Below are 22,593 nucleotides of genomic sequence, written 5' to 3'. Positions count from 1 at the left end.
CCCAGGAGTGGGGGACGGAAGCCTGAGCAGGCCTGAGCCCAGCTGCCCCAGGTGGAGGGGCCAAAGCACGAGCGCCACTGTTCTGGGGGCGGGGGGGGGAGAGAAGAGCCAAAGCTTCAGCCCCAAATGGGGAGGCCTGTGACCTGAGCCCTGCCACTAAAGGATGAAGTCCTCGGGACTCAGGCTTCAGCTTTGGCCCCAAACGGTGGGACTTGGTCTTGGGCTTTGGCCCCTGGCCCCAGTAAGTCTAACACCAGCCCTGGCGACCCCATTAAAATGGGGTCGCGACCAACTTTGGGGTCCCAACCCACAGTTTGAGAACCACTGCTCTACCTCATACAAGGCAGGCCAACCTCGTACAAGATTTGTAAAGTTGACTCTAATATCAGAGTTCCCCATATACCTACTTTCTGAGGATTGGAAGGATAACTGCCCAAGATTATTAGCATGAGAGCACCAAAATATTTTCCCTTTAACTTCATCATGATTCCTAGTTCTCCTTTCAGCCACTCCGGTGCCTGCTGAGGAGCCACTACTGAATAATACAAAGTGCTTCTTCCTGCTACAATGCGTATACTTCCTCAGCACACTCCACCTCTGCCAAAATGGAAATGAACTAAGTCATGAATTGTGTTCTCCCGCACAGGGTAGCAAGACTGAGGACCCATCTAGTAACTAACAAGCTTATAACAGCACAAGTCACACCACAAAACATGTTATCCTTCCACAATGAAAAGGCAACTAATATATACTAAATTAGTTAACCCACAACAAGGAAAGCATTACAAGCAAATGTGGATAAAAGAGAGTGTACCTTTCACATTAATACACAGGAAATTCACTTCTACAAAGTGTTGCTTTCAGAGCAGATTTAAGTCACAGACAGTATGTTTCACAGGGATTACTATACTCTCCAAGAGAATTAAAAAGATGATCAGTTTTCACCACTGTGCCTCAAGGCACCAACTAAGGCATATAATAGCTCAGAAACATATTGCATGACTTTTCTTTAAATTTCTTAAGTTCATAATGCCAAACAGAAATGCAGAGTTTGACTTCCAAAAAGGCAGGTGCATCAAAGTGTACGTGCACCAATTAAGTGCATATCTGACCATTTGCACACCCATTCAGTGATTACTTTTCCATATTAGGTGTATAACTGAACACTGAGTGTTTTGTTTTGTTTTTTTTAAATCAAGCCTGTAATTCATATTTTTTTCAGGGAAGTTATGCCTGGCAGCCATGAAAAGACTAGTTCTTCCTTCTTTCTTTTTCCTCCCTTTCTAAAAGGTAATATGATACAAGATGGTTTCATGCCTTTCCCTTCTCAGTCCCTCACGCCAGCCCAGAAATTAGAGTTCTAGACTGGGACCCTGTCTGAAGAACCCAGCATGGTTTTCAGTTGCCAGGTGAGTGCACAGTTACAAGTATGCACAATTGCCCAACTTTGCTAGTTTACATCAAGCTCCAAATGAGCAAGCATGTGAAGATTCAGGCACCTGCAATCAGGATCTGTATGCACACAAGCAGATACACTCAGCTACCTGAGGGCTGAAAGATCTTTTCCAGAGATTTTTCCCTTCTGAAGTCTCATCAACCCAAACATGTACAAAACAGCCTGGAAAGCTGGCCTAGAAAGCATCCATTGAGAGGCATCAAGCCCTTCATAGCCATCGAGCTTTGTGTGCATCAAGAGTTACCACCAAGCACTAATGTGACAGGAAGTTTACAACTCTTCCAAAACTAGACCTCTCCCTACACAGGTGCAGAAAGGGAAAAGATAACGTTATCTGAAATTTGTGCTCCCAGCGAGCTTCTCATCTAGGAAGTTGGTTGGATGGTTGCCACAGAGGTTGCCTCACATTCCATGTGCTGGGGGGGGAGAAATCCTTTGTCTTGACCCCTTTCTCATGGAAGGTGAAAAGGAATAAGGCAAAGATTGCTAGTGGATGGACAAAAGTGCCAGTCTCTTAGATGAATGGATGCACATGGGACCATGGATGGGTGCTGAGAGGAGATGCCATGGCAACATGGTCTAATACTTAGATCATCTGTGCCAGTCCCTTAGGCTAACTACATCTGTGCATAGAGAAGTAAATTGGGGGAAGAAGGGAGGAAAGACATACCAATGGGAGATTGCTTTATGTGTTGGGTCCTTAGTATCCACTCATGCTTCATTTTCTCTGAGTACTGTCTTTCTGTGCTGCCTGGCATGAGCATTTCTTCTTTAGGACAACTTAATGTCTTCAGTACTGAAACTCCTGCTGCCCTGAGAGGTAGGACAATCTTCACAGCATCCTGCCATGGAAAGCTCTTGAATAGGCAGACTAGAAAACATCACAAAGAGCTCCACTAATGGGTAAAAAGCAATGACAGCTCCCTGGGCTTTGTCTATTGGCAATTAAGATTTGAATCATCACCACCAATACTTGAAAGAAACATTTCCCAAATTGCATCTGACGAAGTGGGTATTCACCCACGAAAGCTCATGCTGCAAAACGTCTGTTAGTCTATAAGGTGCCACAGGATTCTTTGCTGCTTTTACAGATCCAGACTAACACGGCTACCCCTCTGATACTATTTCCCAAACTGAAAAGGATGATTTAAAAAAAAATCAAAACCAAAAAAAGCCAAAATGTATGGCATTATGGTGTTTACTGCCTCAAAATGAGAATAGCATAGCTGAAGTTGCGTATCTTAGATCGATTCCACACACCCCCAGCATAGACCAGGCCTAAGTGGTCTCAGTGCCACTAGATGGGACAGAACAAAACACCCAGGAGTTGTGTGGGTTACACTATGTCCCCGTATCTAGTACAGACTAGGATTCCAGTCTTGGGGAATATGCTTGTGTTTTAGTTTTCCCTATCTATAAATGGGAATAATTTGCCTGCCTGCCATCCTCACAAGTATACGTAAGAATTCTATTTTATATTGCCCATTAGTTAATGGTCATAGAGCACTTTGAAAGGAAAGTGTAAAGTGCTGTAACAAATGTCTGATATTTTCTTTAGCAAGTAGCAATAATATTTTGCAATTATATCATGCCTTTCATCAGAAGATCTCAAAATACATTACAGACATTAAACTTAGCCTTACAGCATCTGAGACAAAGGGGGAAAGAACTGACTTGCTTCAACTGACAGAGAAAGTTGACAGAGCTGGGAATAGAGTCTATGAATTCCACTTCCTAGTGCTGTAATCACTCCACCACATGCAGTCCTGTAAAAAACTGATCTACATTTACGTCTAGTGTTTTATACTTTAAAAACTCAAAGAAATTAGTTTAATAAACAAATCAGTGATTCACCATATATTTGTGTAAAACACGTTCTTAAACAACAATTAATCTCACCCAAGTTTTTCTTCCCAAAAAGTCTTTCTCCCAAAGACAAAACCTTTATGTGAATTCTGCACTATGCACGTGTTCAAAAGCCTTTTACATATAAATCACCTCTAACCTGGGTTATTAATTAGACCTCATTAACAGGGAGGAGGAGTACTACTCAATATTTGTAGTTATGTAGCAATATTTCTCTTGATCTGTAATTTCAGCTGCCTTCCCTCCTTCCTCTCACATGTTATCTGTCATAAACTTGCTTTTCTTCACTGGAAAAGAAATATTAAAAAGGCACAGCTAATGTTATCTCTTTTAGCTTCTGCCAACATGTTATACAACTTTATTTCTTAAGGGACAACTGCTAACAAGCAGTCTTACTTTCCCTGTTTTGAGATTTTTTACACTCTCCAACAAAAATTAATGAATCTGAAACTTAATACTGTTGATAAGATAACATTTAATAAAATCATTGCAGGAGTCAGTATTTTAAATAGCCTAACTTGAGAATCAACACTTGATTTACCCAGGGTTCCCCCCCGCCCCGCCCACCTACATTATCCATATCATCAATTAACTATCCAATCAAGAGCCTCTGCTGGAAATTTAAAAAAAAACATGGGCTCAGTCTCACAAAGAGAAGCAGCGAGCAGTTTCTTTACAATCTCTTCTGATGGAGAATAAGAAAATAAACTCTATTTTCAGTACTGACTCTGAGAGAAGACACTACATTATCTTCCCAGACAGGAGGGGAGAAAAGATCAGCAAACAATGAAATGGAAAGTCACAGACTGTATAACAAAGCACCAAAAAAAAAATAAAAAAAAAATCATCCCTGGTTTTATCTCTGTTGCATTACAATGTATTGGTAACAAATAGTGTCACAATGGCAAACCCAACTACTTAATGGTATTACATTGTGCTACAAACCTTTCAGAACAGTAAGAGAAATATTCTACAGTGCATTACAAATATTTTTAAATTTAAGAAGAGAACTGTTACACAAATAATTTATAATAATTCTCACACCCACCCCCCCATAGGATAAAGCTGTAGGATGAAATTATGGAAGACCTGTAGACATCCTACAAGGTCACCTGACTTAAGTATGACATGCAACAAGTGGAGACAACAACTAATGTGCTGGTGGTGGAAATCTGGTGCAGAAGCCAATTGGTTGCAGCATAACGTTTGTTTCGGGGGAGAGGGGGGTTGGTTTGGTTTTTTTAAGTAAAATTTTGTGGCATGTGAAAGGCAAAAGAATATTTTTAGATTGTGTAGTCCAGTAGGAAAGTGCTGGCTCTACTGTTGTCTGAGATTAACATTTTTAAGGAGTCCAGAACGACTACTGAAGAAAGCAATGGTGTGGCCTTTTAAGAAACCATGAATTGATGTTGACATGGACAACTTCTGTCAGATCTAATATACCATTTTTAAATTGTGAATAAGATCACAGTGACAACTCTCAGTACATAGATGACTCAGATCTCCTTGTTGCTTGTCCATGTGAACATAAACCTGGATTTGGCATGGAGACTGAACTGGTTGTGCTAGTCAATGATTTGACAATGGACAAAGGTATTAGAATTGTCATGTGCCTTCTATGTTAATAACGAGGTGGTGACTCGACTTGTACTTGTGTGTGTGACTTCAGTCTTCTCTTCGACAGATAATACAAGGGGTAGCTGTGGGCAGCTGATCTGCTTCCCCAGGGCTCCCAACTGTAGAATGTTACAGGGTTCCATTTTCTCTCTCTCTCTCTCTCTCTCACACACACACACACACACACACTTTAATGTGTATATGTGACTACTAGAAGGGTTAGTGAGAAAGCTCAGGATGAGGTGTTTTCAGTATGTAGAAGATCCTTAACTTTCTTTTCTAGATGTCCTTCTTCTTGACTCATATGCTATGGTCAAGCATGTCAACGAATAATAGGGCATGGATGGGAGCAAAACGACCAAAGCTCAATCTAAATAAAACTGAAGTGATAATGGTTGGCTGCAAAAGCACCTGAAGTAGATGGCACAGATAGAGAATGAACACCCTCAATCAGAGGAGTGATGCTATTAGTTTCCTGAGTTCACAACATAGGGATGATGCTAACTCCCAAGCAGCTTCTGGGCCATCACATTACAGCAGTGACCAAGACAATTTGTTTGATCTGTGCTTGGCCAAAAAGGTACTGATGTTTTCCATCTAATGCAGACACGGCTACCATTATCCACATCTTTGACTCCTCAACATTAAACTACTGCAATATGTACTATATGGGGCTACATCTTAAATTCATTGGAAACTGAAACACGTTAAATACAGCTGCCCACTTGAGCAATGTGTATCACTGGGAGCAGAACAGCACTGTTCCATGATTTACACTGGCACCCTTGTGACATTTAAGATGTTTTATAAATCATACTCAACATTAACTGGCTTGAGACATACCTACCCAAGAGATCACCTCTCTCTGTGAGATATTATTTCCTCTGTGAATGAAATAGGCCAGAATGACCATTAGGAGCACCATACGTTATGTTTTCTGGGGATAGCTGAGTGATTGAATGATCTGTTTCTTGGCTATTTTAAGTTACTAGATAAAACACTTCTTTCACTTTGCTTCCTATGCTGTGACGTGGCTATTTTTTGTATGGAATGTTATTTTCGATTAATTGTTAGGGCACTCACAGTTTAATCAAAAGGAAACAATTTTACTACAACAAACAAACATTAGAGACTTAGGCAGAAGATGCTAGCTTATTAGCCTCCCAATGACACATAATAACTATAAATTGGATATTCAAACCAGAATTTTCCGGACTATGTTTAATATATTTTCATATGAATAAATTATATGAAAGTAATATTTAAACTTCTGCTTCTTAAGGATGGATTTTTATTTTTAGATGATAGAATGGCTAGCCAAAGTTACTAATACACAGGGCTGCTTTTGAGATGAGGAGCACATCCTTGCTCACTGCTTTAACACATGCAAAGGAGGAATGTGATGAAGTAAGGAGGTCTGGGGTTTATATAAATGAATGCAAAGATAAGTGCAGCACACAAGCCTAAAAACAGCCCAAATGCTGCTCATCTCACTCACATGAGTAGCCCCATTAAAGTCTATGGGGACTAGCGGCATGAATAAACTGAGCAGGATTTGGACTAGAATAGTACTTTGCACTTACAGCACTCATCATCCAAGGATCTCAAAGAGCTCTACAGTTTTAAGTTACCTACTCTCGCAACACCTCTGAAAGAAAAAGGTATATTGTCTATTTTACATAAAGGAAACCTGTTGTAAGAGATTAAGTACAGTATCTTACAAACAATATTTCATGCTCATGCAATAAAGGGGCACAAAGATCACTTATCAACAAAATGCATATAGAGCTCAACCCAGAGACCGTCAATGAAGCAGAAAGAAGATCTTATTCTTCAGCTATTCTTTAATACAACAACTGGCTTTATTTGCCAGCCATCTGCAGAAAGCTATAGGTCAGTTGTGAAGTACAAAGTACTCCCTTATATATATATGTACTTTGCAGTATTTTTTTCTAAAAAAAACAAACTAAGGTTTAAAACTAATGCAAGTTCCCCCATGACATCAACATTTCAGCAGAAACAATCCTCAGGGAGCAGTGTGGTCTCTCATGGCAACTTAGTTTCAAAACTCATTATTTCCTGCTTAGATTCTGGGGGTGTGGTACACTTCAAACATATATATTACATTATAACCTTCACCCCTAAGGTTGTAACCTTTGCATTCTTCTAAGTCAAATGTTAGGAAATTCCAGCAGTAAGATTGCCTGTGCAACCTTAATTCGGCCCCCTTGTGTATATGCATTGAGATATGGCCTTTAATTTCACACTATTATTTCATTCAGTGCACAAGATTAATGATGCTTCTTGAATGGGCAGTTACTTTCTTTAAAATCCTAAATCAGTACATGGCCCCCACCCTTATTTTACTAAAGCTAATGTTAAAAAAATTATATAATATATAGGTTGGGAAAGAGTGTCTGTACATCTGGGTATAGTGCTTAGATTAGATTAGATTTCAGCTGCAACTGGGAACATACAACATTTCTCCAAGTTTGCTCCAGGTGTCTCACATTAGGCATACAGAAAATGAGGAATACACAGTTAGTGTCCACCTGTGAAAATGTATGGTTTATATGACTTGCTCAGTATTACTCTGTGCAGAGGCAGGAATAGAATTCAGTTCTCCATGATAGCATTCAGCTACCTCAGTCATGAGCCCGTGCATTCTCCTCCTATTGTTCCCTGCATCATTCACAACACACATTCCAACATCTCCAACATAAAAGGCAGAAATCCAACAGAACCAACCCCAAAGTAATTCACACAGCAGGTCCACTATCTACACTGAATAAGGCAGGGGTTCCTTAGAAAACAAAGTATCTGATCATGTAACTACAGGCTGTATCATTATGCATATGCACAAGAGGCTGAATTAAAGTTACACAAACAACCTTAATTCTGGTATTTCCTGACTCTGCAGCTGTAACATTGTACATCATATCCTACATTTTTAAAAAGCAAAAAAACAGTCTCTCCATGATGAGCAACCAATATTGACAGCCATGAGTCATCATAAGAACATAAGAACGGCCGTACCGGGTCAGACCAAAGGTCCATCTAGCCCAGTATCTATCTACCGACAGTGGCCAATGTCAGGTGCCCCAGAGGAAGTGAACCTAACAGGCAATGATCAAGTGATCAGCAAGGTTGAAATCTTTAGATCACAACATAAGTCTCTAACACTGAAGCTAACTAAAGTAACTTGTAGCATTATCAGGCTTTTATTTTCTTTATGGACCAGCCACTACAGGGTGATGATACACATTTAGCTGTGAAATCCATGGGAAATTTGCTGAAGTAGAGGAATGTTGACACACTTGAATCCTAGGTTCAATCTGAGGTTCTGGAAGAGAGTGTGATTTAGTGGTTGTAGACCTTTCTACCCTTGTTTCTGTTCCCCTTTACACCTATCCACCCCCATCCCCAGCTCCTTTCCCTGCCTCCCTCTGCTCCTCACCCATCCACATTTGAGTCAAGCTGCTTCCTAATTCTCCTCCATGCTGCTTGCAGTCCAGCAGGCAGAGCATCAAGAGCACAAGAGAATCTCATTGCTCTCAGCTATGATCCCTGACACCACAGGAGCCCCAGCTACCAGGAAAGACAACAGCAGGAAAAGTTCTGCTCATCCCTGAGACAGGGCATGCTGTCTCTCTCCATGGTACATGCACAGTCTGGTCAGCACATAGGAAGGAACTGTGTGGCTATGGAGCATACTCCATACAGATCGAATCTTCAGAGAATTTAACTGTCAGCTTCTAACCACCTGTACCGAGCATGTGCAAACTGCTATATTCAGAGGTTTGTAATCTGGCCAAATTTGGCTGGATTTTCACAGGAATTGCAAGAGGCATATTCCTGATGTTGGGATGGCCTCTGCAACCCCATCCCCACCCCCTTCTCAAGCCCCTGTTCCAAAATATGGAGGTACAAAAGCTTCTCAACAAAACTATTTAAAAAATGTGCATGGAGGTGGGAGGGAAGCATTCTTCTCTAATATCGTTCTTGGAAACTGCTGAACCATTTTAGCTGAAGCTTAAGAAAAGAAGAGTGTGGTTATTTTGGACATCAAATTGTATTTCTACATTTCAGTGCCCAAACTGATAGAGAGTGTATCAGCTCTGCAGATGTAATAGTTCCTTGTTCTCAACTCATAAGAATTTGAATTTCTGGCAATTACATTTTTCTCTGCCAAAGAGTAACAAAACATGGTATACATATGGGGGAGCAGGGATCAGAAGAAAATCCTTTGTTGCACACCACTTTCAGGCCACTTATGGTTTTGCTGATGAAATTTGCACTCAGGCATCTTCTACAAAGCATGACTGTTTTCTCTATAGGAAATCCACATGGTCTATTAGACATGCTAAGTCCATGCTAAAATGGATTTGAAAGGTTAAAAAACTGCTTCTTTAGATTATAAACTTGAAATTAGAGTGCAGCATGTCCTACTGAACTGAACTGGAAGCTTGTCTGCATGGTGCTGTACAACACAATACCAGCCTTTAGTGCTTAATGTATTTTTTGTTGTTGTTGCTGTATTAAATGGAATCTCTATAGCAGTGTTTCTCAAACTGGGGTTGTCACTTGTGTACGGAAAGCCCCTGTCAGGCCGGGCCGGTTTGTTTACCTGCCCCGTCCGCAGGTCCGGCCAATCACGGCTCCCACTGGCCATGGTTTGCCGCTGCAGGCCAATGGGGGCTGCTGGAAGCGGTAGTCAGTAAGTCCCTCGGCCCACACCGCTTCCAGCAGCCCCCATTGGCCTGGAGCAGCGAACTGCAGCCAGTGGGAGCCGCGATCGGACGGACCTGCGGACAGGGCAGTTTAACAAACTGGCCCGGCCCACCAGGGGCTTTCCCTACACAAGCAGCGACCCCAATTTGAGAAACACTGCTGTCATAAACAGTTAGTTAAGGGTTAAGGTCTCTTTTACCTGTAAAAGAGTAACAAGCAGTACCTGAGGAACACCTGACCAGAGGACGAATCAGGGACAAGATAATTTCAAATCTCTGTGGAGGGAAGTTTTTTTGTCCTGTGTTCTTTGTTTTGAGTTGAGTCTCTCTTGGGAGTTAAGGGAGTCCAGACATCTTAATCAAGTCCTCCCAGGTTTCTGCAGTACTTTTCATCTATTCAGTCTAGTGAGTATTAGAAAGGCGTACTAGTATTATAAGTTTATTTCTACATTTGCAATTGTGTGTTTTGCTGAAGGAATCTCTTTATTTCTATTGCTGTTACTTTGCTTTTACTGAGAAAGAAAGGGGGAGGGGGAATTCTCTCCAGGTTTATAGGTTAGACTCTGTGTATTGTTCCATCCTGGTATTACAGAGATAGTGTACTTTCTTTTTGTTCTTTTAATAAATTCTTCTCTTTTCTTTGGACTTGGTTAATTCCTTCTCTTGTGGAAATTCAGGGGAAGGGGAGCGGGGAAGAGTGAGTTCCTCCTGGGTTTGATTCACGGAGTTGAATCGGTGTGTATCTCTCCGGAGTAGGCTAGGAGAGAGAGGAAGGGGGGAAGTGGGCTGCTTCCCTTTGTGTTGAGATTCAGGGAGATTGAATCTGTGTTCCCCAGGGAGAGTTTTGGGGGAACAGGCAGTGTGTTATCCACTTTAAACGTAACTGGTGGCAGCAGGACCAGATCTAGACTAGGATTAGTTTAGAGGAGCTCATGCAGGTCCCCATCTTGGAACCCAAAAGCTCCAAGTGGGGGAGAAAACCTATGACAATTGCTCTATAGTTATGTCAATTTTCTGGATTTACCTATCATTGCTGATTGCCAAATTAAGATACAGCTCTACTAGAAACAAAAAGAATAGAGGAGGATGCTGGGTACCAATTAGAAATACTACACTTGCTATTTTGGTTAAAAATGTGTTTCATTGGCTGAAGTATGTTGATATTAATCAGGTGCTCTCCTTTACCACTTTCTAGCACTAGCGGAACTCATAATCTTGGTGAGATGTACTTCATCCTCATCCAGTTTCCAAATTCGAACTATTAACTGGCAATTTATGGATAAGAATTTGTCTTAAATTACCTAAAATTAGCTGCTTTTGTGAAAAAGATCTATTAGTCACTACAAAAAGCAAACCTCATTTTAACCTGACTGATGTGAGGTGTTAACATTGTTAACAACAGAGACAGCTCTGTCTAAATGAATACATGTCCACATGACATTTAGAGAGCATTTGTATCTACACCAATATGATAAAAAGAATAGAAACTCACTAAATAGCTTGCCTGGCAGCACACAAACACAAAAAGCTACCTTTGAAGACCCAGATTCAGTATCACATTACTGGCAGCTCAGAGTGCCACAGCAGTAATGCTCACTCAAGAAAGAAGAAAGGAAGAAGAGAGCAGACTACAGAACGCTTTGTAGCATCTGCACATATATTGGCATTATGATCACCGATGATGCTCTCCAGCATTCTTGGTCATTGGAATAGTGTTGCTTAGTGTAGCAATGGACAGCTGAAGCAAAGCAAGAAACAACTGAATTGTAAGACTACCATAAAGATCTAGAACAGAATGTGAAAATACAGATGACTACTTAATACTCTCAGCTACAGAATCAAGATGTGGCATGTGTGGAAACACAGCAGAAGGAAAAATGCAAGGTTCACCTATCCTTCTAATTTTGGTCATCTTTTCCTCTTTGTAACACCTTCCCCTTCTTATCACCACCTTGTAGGAATAAACAACATTATAATCTGACCGTCTGAGCAGAGATCAACTCTTCTAATTCTAATGGAGAGCATTTTTAATTTGGGGGTGAAGGAAATAGAGAACACCTTAGTCATCTCCCCTCCATTCCATATTCAGTGTTCTAGGCCTGATCTGCACCTAAAACTTAGGTTGAACTATCTATATCACTCAGGTCTGTGAAAAAAATCTCACACTTGTGCAAAATAGTTAGGTCGACCTAAGTTTTAGGTTGAAACCAGGCCTAGATGCAGCTAGGCTGACAGAAGAATACGTCCCTCAACCTACCTCTGTCTCTTGAAGGGGTAGATTTAATACTGCGACAGAAAAACCTCTTCAGTTACTGTAGTATGTGTTTTTTAAGTAATTTACAAGGTTACCTCTCCTCCCTTTGACTAAATACTTTGTACTGACAGATCATTCAAACTCCCAATTCCTACAGCAATTATGAAAAATTTAAAATGCAGCATAGCAATCCGTACTTTTGCAACACTCAACATACCAGATTATATTTAGGGAGATTTATCTAATAATGTCTGTTAATTTACATAAGCTGCAAGGATGCTTTACATGAGTATTTCAGGATATGGCTCCCTTTACCATAGGGTGTCAAAAACATTATAAGCTTCCTAAGGAAAACAGAAAGAAAAAAGACAAGATGGCAGTTTTAGTTTTCTATCCATTCTACCTCTTCCTTTCACCTAAAGTCTCCAATATTTCTACTACAAGATCCAGCTGATGACACAAATGATTCAGGTGGGAGAGTGAAAAAGACAAATGATCCATAATGCCACCATATTTCCAGTGAAAGGTGCAATTGAGCTATCAGAAGCCTCCTGTGGTCACAAATTATTTATCAGCCTCTAAACTGTACCTACCAAAGACACATTACTGAAAAAAGGAAAGATTTGGCCTCTGCCCCCAATGAGCTCCATCTAGACGGTGTAAACTGTGAGCTGCCCAGGTTGCACTGTGATAAGGGTAAATGGAGGTTACTGGAGTTCTTAGAGATGGACTTTGCATATTTATACTCTGAGGATGCACCAGATATGTGCAACTCAGATGGTGAAACGTGACAATCAGTGCCCATTGGAGCACCCTCATAGCCCCTTTTACCTCTCCCCTCTCTGTTCCTGAGTGTTCTAGGGCAAAGTGCTCTGACCACCTCAGTTCCTTCCCACCACTTCATCAGTTATGAGCTATAATTAAGGCTCCTAGGAAGAGGGAAAGGTGGGCATGTAGTGGAAATATACAGAGTCCGTCATAAAGAACTCTGTTGACAAGTAACCTCTGTTTCTCCTTCAAGTGGCCTCTGCATATTCCCACTCCCCTTCCCCTCTTCCTCACAACCTTAGTTATAACCCATGACTGAGGTGCCAGTGGGATGGAACTGAGGCAGCCAAAGTGCCACACCCCCTTTTATAGCCTTGCCTTAGAATATTCAGGGAACAATGAGAGAGGGGCAAAGGGAGTATGCAAGAGCACTCCAACAGGCACTGCTTGTCAGGTAGTACCATCTGAGGCTACTTCTACACTATATACCACTGGTGGCAGTGTGCAGTCTACTCGTAGGTACACACTGCAGTGAAAAGTACACTGCATCCACATTATGGTATGTAGATACACATGCCCGTGAAAGGCTCTCATAGAGAGGATGCAGCAGAGAAAGGTTCAACCAGAGCCTCTCTCTGTTGCCGGACTCTTTCACTATGGTGGGGTAAGGGCTGCAGCAGCAGGAATTTGGCACAGCCTTTCCCTGCCATCTCCCCTGCCACAGCTTTTCCCGTGGCCAGAGTTTTTTCCTGCAGCACAGAAAGGCTCCAGCAGCAGCACAGTACACTGCTAAAAATGGCAGCACAGCCAGGGAGGCACAGCCTGGGTGAGCAGAGAGCCACATAGGGATGTACTTGCATGGATACCTGTCTGCACCCTTCAGGCACGTCTTTACTCTCCTAAGCTGTGCCTCACCATATACGCTGCTATTTATACCAGTACTAAGGGGGCTACATGGGTATGTACACTACACATTGGTGAAAGACGCATGTAACACAGACACACAAGAGCAAACAATATGTCAAACAGAACACAAAACACATTGTTCATTAGTTGTGGCTCTTATTTCTTATTAAGGCTACACTTAGAGATAAAACGGAATAAGGAAGAAAAAATCTCCCTGCAATCTGTCCTGCAACATATATAAAACACTAACATCATGAATTAATAATTGATAATCATGTCTGTAGCTGCAGAAAGGCAGTAAATTACACTGTTTCCAGAAGTGTCCAGAAGTGTCCAACATGTCCATGCAGCTCCTAGGTGGAGAGACCTGGGGGCTCTGCGCGCTGACCCTGTCTGCAGTCACTGTCCCCGCAGCTCCCATTTGCTGCTGTTCCCTGCCAATAGGCACTGTGGAGCTGGCACTTGTGGTGGGAGCCGGCGCTCATGGCGGGGGCAGTGCACGGAACTCTCCTGGCCCTCCCTCCTCCTAGCAGCTGCAGGGACATGCCGGCCACTTCCGGGGAGCCATGCTGAGCCAGTTAGGGAGCCTTCCAGCCCTGCCAACCCTTCCTCTCCTCCCCCCAGCACCAGCAGGAGTCCCGCGTTGCACGCTGCTGCATGCCTTCCCCCCCAGCACCAGTGGGGTCCCGGGCCACACACCGCCTCTCCCGGCACCCATGTTCACCTGGCCCACTTCCCTAGCATCCGCGGCCCCTCAGCCCAAGTTTTAGTTAGGGGTATATAGTACAAGTCATGGACAGGTCACAGCCTGTGAATTTTTGTTTACTGTCCGTGACCTGTCCATGAATTTTACTAAAAGTACCCATGATTAAAATGTAGCCTTAATCATAATTCCTGGAGCTGAGGCTTTAAGAAAAACAACAGATATTGTGAGACTCGTGATAGAATTATGAGAATTAGTAACATTGCATCCTTTCTAGTGACAAGAAGCGAGGTTTGTGTTAGATTGGATTAAAACTAATACCTGATTGAGAACGCTAAGGAATAAGAGTAATTAAAAGAGAGAGTTTGTTTGCTATGGGATCTGGTTTTAGAGACTCTTTCAAGTAGCTGAAAACAACAATATAGATTATTTTTAGAGGACGTTATAAAAATCTGTTCTAAATAGATGTTTTTATTTTTTTTAAAATATAGCATTTTTGGCATGTTGGCCAAGCAGGGCTGTGCTAGTTCATGAGAACCTGACAGTGAAACTGACTAGATTAGTTTCATTGTCCAAACTGAGTGAAATGCAGAAAGTAAGCAATTTAAACAGCTAAAAGTAAGCTAGATTTTTTTTTAATAATTTGTTCTTTATGTATTAAGTTGGTTCTAGTAACACTGGTAAAGAAATTCCGAATATATATCGTTTTCTATGTTGATGGATTCCATTTTTCAGCAGTGAAAATAGTTTAGCCTTTTCCCTAAAAGAGAAATTTGAGACATTGCCCAAACAATGTATTGTTTTCTCTTCCGTCTCTGCAACAGCTCAACAAACACATCCTTTTCCCAGTTCAGAGTTGTGTTGATACTGTAAATGATGCAAAAATAAAGTAAACCAATATGTAAAATGTAAAGTACTATTAAGAAACTTGGAAAGTAATTGGTAAACTTCCCTCACAAGGTAGTGTTCTGTGAAGGAAGAACTTACTGGAAAAATATTTGCCATATAGTGTTGTTGGTAGGTTTTACACAGAGAACTTGAATCCTGCTTTTTAAAGCTGTGTGTTTGTGCTATGTAAATAGAACTCTAAATGAGCTAGAGATTCATAAGAACATAAGAAAGGCCGTACCGGGTCAGACCAAAGGTCCATCTAGCCCAGTATCTGTCTACCGACAGTGGCCAATGCCAGGTGCCCCAGAGGGAGTGAATCTAACAGGCAATGATCAAGTGATCTCTCTCCTGCCATCCATCTCCATCCTCTGACGAACAGAGGCTAGGGACACCATTCTTACCCATTCTGGCTAATAGCCATTTATGGACTTAGCCACCATGAATTTATCCAGTCCCCTTTTAAACATTGTTATAGTCCTAGCCTTCACAACCTCCTCAGGTAAGGAGTTCCACAAGTTGACTGTGCGCTGCGTGAAGAACTTCCTTTTATTTGTTTTAAACCTGCTGCCTATTAATTTCATTTGGTGACCCCTAGTTCTTGTATTATGGGAATAAGTAAATAACTTTTCCTTATCCACTTTCTCAACATCACTCATGATTTTATATACCTCTATCATGTCCCCCCCTTAGTCTTCTCTTTTCCAAGCTGAAGAGTCCTAGCCTCTTTAATCTTTCCTCGTATGGGACCCTCTCTAAACCCCCTAATCATTTTAGTTGCCCTTTTCTGAACCTTTTCTAGTGCTAGAATATCTTTTTTGAGGTGAGGAGACCACATCTGTACACAGTATTCGAGATGTGGGCGTACCATGGATTTATATAAGGGCAATAATATATTCTCAGTCTTATTCTCTATCCCCTTTTTAATGATTCCTAACATCCTATTTGCTTTTTTGACCACCTCTGCACACTGTGTGGACATCTTCGGAGAACTATCCACGATGACGCCAAGATCTTTTTCCTGACTCGTTGTAGCTAAGTTAGCCCCCATCATGTTGTATGTATAGTTGGGGTTATTTTTTCCAATGTGCATTACTTTACATTTATCCACATTAAATTTCATTTGCCATTTTGTTGCCCAATCACTTAGTTTTGTGAGATCTTTTTGAAGTTCTTCACAATCTGCTTTGGTCTTAACTATCTTGAGAAGTTTAGTATCATCTGCAAACTTGGCCACCTCATTGTTTACCCCTTTCTCCAGATCATTTATGAATAAATTGAATAGGATTGGTCCGAGGACTGACCCTTGGGGAACACCACTAGTTACCCCTCTCCATTCTGAGAACTTACCATTAATTCCTACCCTTTGTTCCCTGTCCTTTAACCAGTTCTCAATCCATGAAAGGACCTTCCCTTTTATCCCATGACAGCTTAATTTACGTAAGAGCCTTTGGTGAGGGACCTTGTCAAAGGCTTTCTGGAAATCCAAGTACACTATGTCCACCAGATCTCCCTTGTCCACATGTTTGTTGACCCCTTCAAAGAATTCTAATAGATTAGTAAGACACGATTTCCCTTTACAGAAACCATGTTGACTATTGCTCAAGAGTTTGTTTATCTATGTGTCTGACAATTTTATTCTTTACTATTGTTTCAACTAATTTGCCCGGTACCGACGTTAGACTTACCGGTCTGTAATTGCCGGGATCACCCCTAGAGCCCTTTTTAAATATTGGCGTTCAGGGCCGGCTCTAGACCCCAGCGCGGCAAGCACGCGCGTGGGGCGGCCCTTTCCCGGGGGGGCGGCAGGCTGGGCCGGCGGACCTGCCGCAGTCATGCCTGCGGGAGGTCCACCGGAGCCCCGGGACGACTGGACCTGCCGCAGGCATGACTGCGGAGGGGGCGCTCGTCCCGCGTCTCCAGTGGACCTCCCGCAGGCATGACTGCGGACGGTTCGCTGGTCCCGCGGCTCGGCTGGACCTCCCGCAGGCATGCCTGCGGCAGCTCCAGCGGAGCCCCCGGACCTGCGAACCGTCTGCAGCTGCGGGAGGTCCAGCCGAGCCGCGCGACCAGCGGACCCTCTGCAGTCATGCCCGCGGGAGGTCCGCTGCTCCCGCGGCTCCGGGGCACCTCCCGGGCATGACTGCTTGGGGCGGCCAAAAACGTAGAGCCGCCCCTGTTGGCGTTACATTAGCTAACTTCCAGTCATTGGGTACCGAAGCCGATTTAAAGGACAGGTTACAAAACTTAGTTAATAGTTCCGCAACTTCACATTTGAGTTCCTTCAGAACTCTTGGGTGAATGCCATCTGGTCCTGGTGACTTGTTAATGTTAAGTTTATCAATTAATTCCAAAACCTCCTCTAGTGACACTTCAATCTGTGACAGTTCCTCAGATTTGTCACCTACAAAAGCCAGCTCAGGTTTGGGAATCTCCCTAACATCCTCAGCCGTGAAGACTGAAGCAAAGAATCCATTTAGTTTCTCCGCAATGACTTTATCATCTTTAAGCGCTCCTTTTGTATTTTGATCATCAAGGGGCCCCACTGGTTGTTTAGCAGGCTTCCTGCTTCTGATGTACTTAAAAAACATTTTGTTATTACCTTTGGAGTTTTTGGCTAGCCGTTCTTCAAACTCCTCTTTGGCTTTTCTTATTACACTCTTGCATTTAAGTTGGCAGTGTTTGTGCTCCTTTCTATTTGCCTCACTAGGATTTGACTTCCACTTTTTAAAGGAAGTCTTTTTATCTCTCACTGCTTCTTTTACATGGTTGTTAAGCCACGGTGGCTCTTTTTTAGTTCTTTTACTGTTTCGGATCTAAAAGGACTAATACACATTAACCAATGTGTCCCAATGGGCCCCTGTCTGGACAGCCCCACCCTTCCCCCGAGGTAAGCGCCACACCACATCCCAACCCCCTACCACAACCCTGAGCCCCCTTCCTGCACCCAAAATACTGCTGCTGCTGGGGAGGTAAGTGGTGGCCCAAGACTGCCCCAGCAGTGGCCAATGTAGCTGGCCCAAGGACAGCCCCAGAACCAGATGCACTGGCCACCGCAGAAGTCACAGAAAGTCACGGAATCCGTGACCTCCGTGACAGTCACGAGGCCTTAAGTATGATTACCAGAAAGTCTTAGCTTTCATTTAAAAAAGAAAAAGTTTAAGTTTCCAACTCTTGGGATGTCAGCAAAGAGCTAAAAACAAAACAAAGCCTAAAGGCTTAAAACTAAAAGGCAGATAAAAAGACACTGCCCCTTTCAAAAAACTCATGATTCTTTGTTGTCTCTCTCATGATTTTATGAATAGCTGGTTTGGCAATACTGTTCTTTACCTTGGAGGAAAAACATTTCAAAGTTCTAAAACTTCTAGCAAAACCCCATGCAAAAAGAATGCAGCCACTATTCATAACCAGGACTCTGCATACCCCATGCAAATAAAAGGAAGTTCTTCTTCACGCAGCGCACAGTCAACTTGTGGAACTCCTTACCTGAGGAGGTTGTGAAGGCTAGGACTATAACAATGTTTAAAAGGGGACTGGATAAATTCATGGTGGCTAAGTCCATAAATGGCTATTAGCCAGGATGGGTAAGAATGGTGTCCCTAGCCTCTGTTCGTCAGAGGATGGAGATGGATGGCAGGAGAGAGATCACTTGATCATTGCCTGTTAGGTTCACTCCCTCAGGGGCACCTGGCATTGGCCACTGTCGGTAGACAGATACTGGGCTAGATGGACCTTTGGTCTGACCCGGTACGGCCTTTCTTATGTTCTTATGTTCTTCTGTGGAATCTGCTACAGAATAATGGCACAAAAGCCAAGCTCTTAAAAAGAAAGCTGTTAAGTATCTAGCCCTTAAGGCTGCAAAGGGCACCTTCCACAAGTGAATGAAACGTAAACCTAAAATGTTGACTGAAGTCTGCAGTCATCCTAAATATACCCGAGACAGGTGAAATGCTTCAATGCCCCACATAAATGAACAATTTAGAAATCTTAGGCCCTGATCCTGCAAAGAATTATGTACATACCTAACTTCATACGCTTCTATTAACTTCAATAAGACCACTGCCTGGGGGTAAAGTTAAGCACATGTATTAGAATTTGCAGCATCAAGGCCTAATTATGCAAATTTAAGCCCAGATCTTTCATGTTCACATGGAGCTGAGTGCAGGATTGCTTCCTTAAAATGTAAGTATTTTACCAATAATAATTTGAACATCTTGTTAACACGCTTAGCACTACCATTACTGCCTCTCCACATTATTACCAGGTGCCAAGAGCTCAAATTCTCCCCTGCTCAACTGTCCAAACCTTCAACTTCCATCCTGACAACTTCTGTAATACAGTTACACATTTTAAACACAAAACTGTGAAGAACAATGAAAATTAAAAATTAATGGACAAAGTAAAAATTTAATTTAATATCAAATTAAATATCAGAGGGGATCTATCATGACTGCTTTCCTGATTTTCATACTACATTAAAAACTTCGGTTTTTTAATTTCTCTCTAATCTGCTATATTTGAGTGCTGTAGAACACAAAGGTCATGCCACAACCCTTAGGTCAAGCTTGCCAAGGAGCACACATATAACAACGAACCTTTATATCTATAATGATGATGATTATGGGCCATAAGTGATTACTCACTGTTCTATTCAGTCTAAAAATAGTTTTATGATTAGAATCCTGGGCCTACTTCTTTTAACAACTGAGGCATTACTAAAATGGGAAACAAAAATTCAGGTATGGATTATGATTAGTCTTTCAATGTTAAGATATTGAATAATTAGTCTTTCAAGATATGTTTCCAGTACAGTGTAAAACAACTTACATTTGTAACACTATTAAAACATTTTTAGTATGAAACAGAATTATTTCAATATGATCTTAGACAAATTAAAAAATTATGGGGTTTGGGTTTTTTTAAGGCAACCAGAATATGTCAATCATTAAGCAAACGATCAGAGATACTGATAGTTATAGTTGACAAAGATCATCCCCCAAAAGTGACTCTTTCTGTACAGACCAAACAAATTGGAGGTCCTTAAACTTCTATGATTTCATGTAATTCATACTCCCACTTGAAAACTTTTTTCAAGCATATCACTGATTTTTTTCTTCTATGGAGACACACACAGGTGTGGGACAGAGCTCCCAAGAAACTCCACAAGCTTCCTCTCACAGAATTTCCAATTAGTATGTCCCACAGGAGAAGATTACTGAGGGCTGAAGAAGCAGCAGGGGATGTTGGCCTACAAACACCCCAGAACATAGTGATCCTACAGGAGCTGTGCTGAACCTCCTTCCGTTGTTACGCAAGAAGCTCTAGAGACTTTGTGAGAGTTTATTCTACTTGAACTACTGCAGAATACGAAGAGAAATATGCCACCGAAGATGGCCACTCCCACCTCTATCTATTCATGAAACCCTGATACTATACAGTACTCACAGAGTGAGGTATGTCACAGAGCAGGAGCTCTCCATTCCATATTTTGGATTTTTTGTCTTTTCACCTTTACAAGTCAAAGAGGCACATAGCCCTAAAATCTTTTATCTCCCAAAAAGAAGGCAATGTTCTTACTAATTTCAGATAGTACAGATGTTCTTTTAGGACTCAGTTTGTATGTCATCGTAATTAGCATTAGGAAGTGTTTTGTGGTGGGTAGATATATATATATATATATATATATATATATATCAATTATTTGGGAGGTTACATCTATTTAAATTTACAACTAATGGACCTACTTTGTTTTTACTATGGCTTGGTTGTATAGGTTTGAGACCACAGCTAGCTGACAAGTGCAATAAAATGTGATGTTACAGCTAGCACAGATTCAGAATAGGATTCCCACATAGCCATGCATTTTGACAGTCTTGTAAGGAAGGATCTTATTGGTGCTGTTGTTCTGTTCCTACACCCACTGCTTCACTAGCTATTCCAACAACATCATCTCATTAGCTCCACACTTTTGTTCCAATCCAGTTTTATGGCATTTTGTTTTTGTTACCATGAATTATTGACATAAGAAGTGTTGACTCATGAAGCTCAGATTACAGCCAACTTTCATGGTACACAAATTTATACCACCTTCTTTAAAACTTCTTGTAAAGGGAGTGTCTCTGTGTGCACCCTATACCTGGGCTCCAAGTGGGAGAGCAACAGCACAGGACTCTAACCCTGCTGTAAAGGCAGTCGGTTTCATTTTCTGCTCAGCACAGGCCAGGTGTGGGGCAGCCTCTGCACACTGAATGAAAGTGACCAGGCTAATGTTAGTTTCACTTCAGTGAAGGAGCAACACAGAGGACACCTGAGGGAGGAGGTGAGAGGCCAGCCCCAATTTTCAGGAGAGCCAATGGGAGCAACAAGAATTACTAGGTAACTACGAAACTTAGACATAAATAAATTAAAAAAAAAAAAACAACTTCCCCTAGCTGTCCAGCCGCTTTCACGGGGCTACTTGGACGCCAGTCAAGGCACCTCCTGAGGCAAGTCTCGCTCGGCCCATTGTACAGCTGGGGCAGGGCAAGGCAGCGCCAGCAGACTCTCCATGCCCTGCCCCCCAACGGCCCTGCCTGCCCCCCAGTCACCTGTCAGCCCGCCCCCCGCAGACCCCCAGGCGGCCCGCAGCCCGCCCCTCACACGTAGGGTGACCAGACAGCAAGTGTGAAAAGCTGGGGCAGGACGGAGGGTGGGGGGTAATAGGAGCCTATAAAATCGGGACATCTGGTCACCCTACAGGGCCCCCAGTGCTAGCCGCCCCGCGCTCACAGGGGCGGCATAGAGCGCCCCGCCCCACTCCGCCCGGCCCGGCGCCCCATCGCTTACGCCATTGTCCGGTGTTTACATCCGCACCCCTCCCCGCTTCTTACTACAGCCCCGGCGGCTGCCGCACACACCGGATGGCTCTGCCCGCACGCACTAGCCAGCCCTCCCTCAGCGCCGCCCACCAATCGCCGGGCACAACCGGGCCGGTTGGCCAATGACCACGCACTGCATCCGACAGGAGGCGGGTGGAAGGATCCCTCCGTAGCCAATGGCAAAACGAGGTCCTGCGGGGGATCCTCCTACACAAGGTTGAAGTCAGGAGGGAGTGGGCTGGTAGGGGCTCGTGCGCGCGCGGACGCCTTCACAGTTCAAAGGGTTTATCTCCTGAATAATTAACGTAACCTCATGAATAGTCAATATTCCCGCCGAAGCGGTCCCGCCCCCTTCCTGTGACCCCCTCGGCGCCCCGCCCCGGCCTGCGGGGAGTGCCGGAGATTGTTCATTCGTTGCCCTGGGCGGGCGCGCTGGCTCCTGCGGTGCTGTAGCCGTGGTCTTCAGCGTGCAGCACGAGGTAGTCAGTGACTAGCTCAGGGGCTCCCGGGCTGCATGTCACGCAATGTTGGTTAGTATTTCTCTGTGG

The 22,593-nt window shown here is 42.9% G+C and overlaps 1 protein-coding gene across 1 annotated transcript in view; it reads right to left on the bottom strand.

Annotated features, from left to right (window-relative positions):
* The window catches only part of KIAA1109 (KIAA1109 ortholog), a 229,333-nt gene extending 207,218 nt beyond the window's left edge, over positions 1 to 22,115 (bottom strand). The window contains exon 1 of the mRNA XM_045017971.1: positions 22,014 to 22,115. The gene's annotated coding sequence lies outside the window, so the exon portion shown is untranslated. The remainder of the gene's footprint in view (positions 1 to 22,013) is intronic.
* Between the last annotated feature and the right edge of the window lie 478 nt (positions 22,116 to 22,593).

Source organism: Mauremys mutica, chromosome 5 (assembly GCF_020497125.1).
Source record: "Mauremys mutica isolate MM-2020 ecotype Southern chromosome 5, ASM2049712v1, whole genome shotgun sequence".
NCBI classification, from domain to species: Eukaryota; Metazoa; Chordata; order Testudines; family Geoemydidae; genus Mauremys; species Mauremys mutica.
The sequence above is the reverse complement of the archived record's forward strand: the minus strand, read 5'-3'. Positions and strand labels throughout refer to the sequence as shown.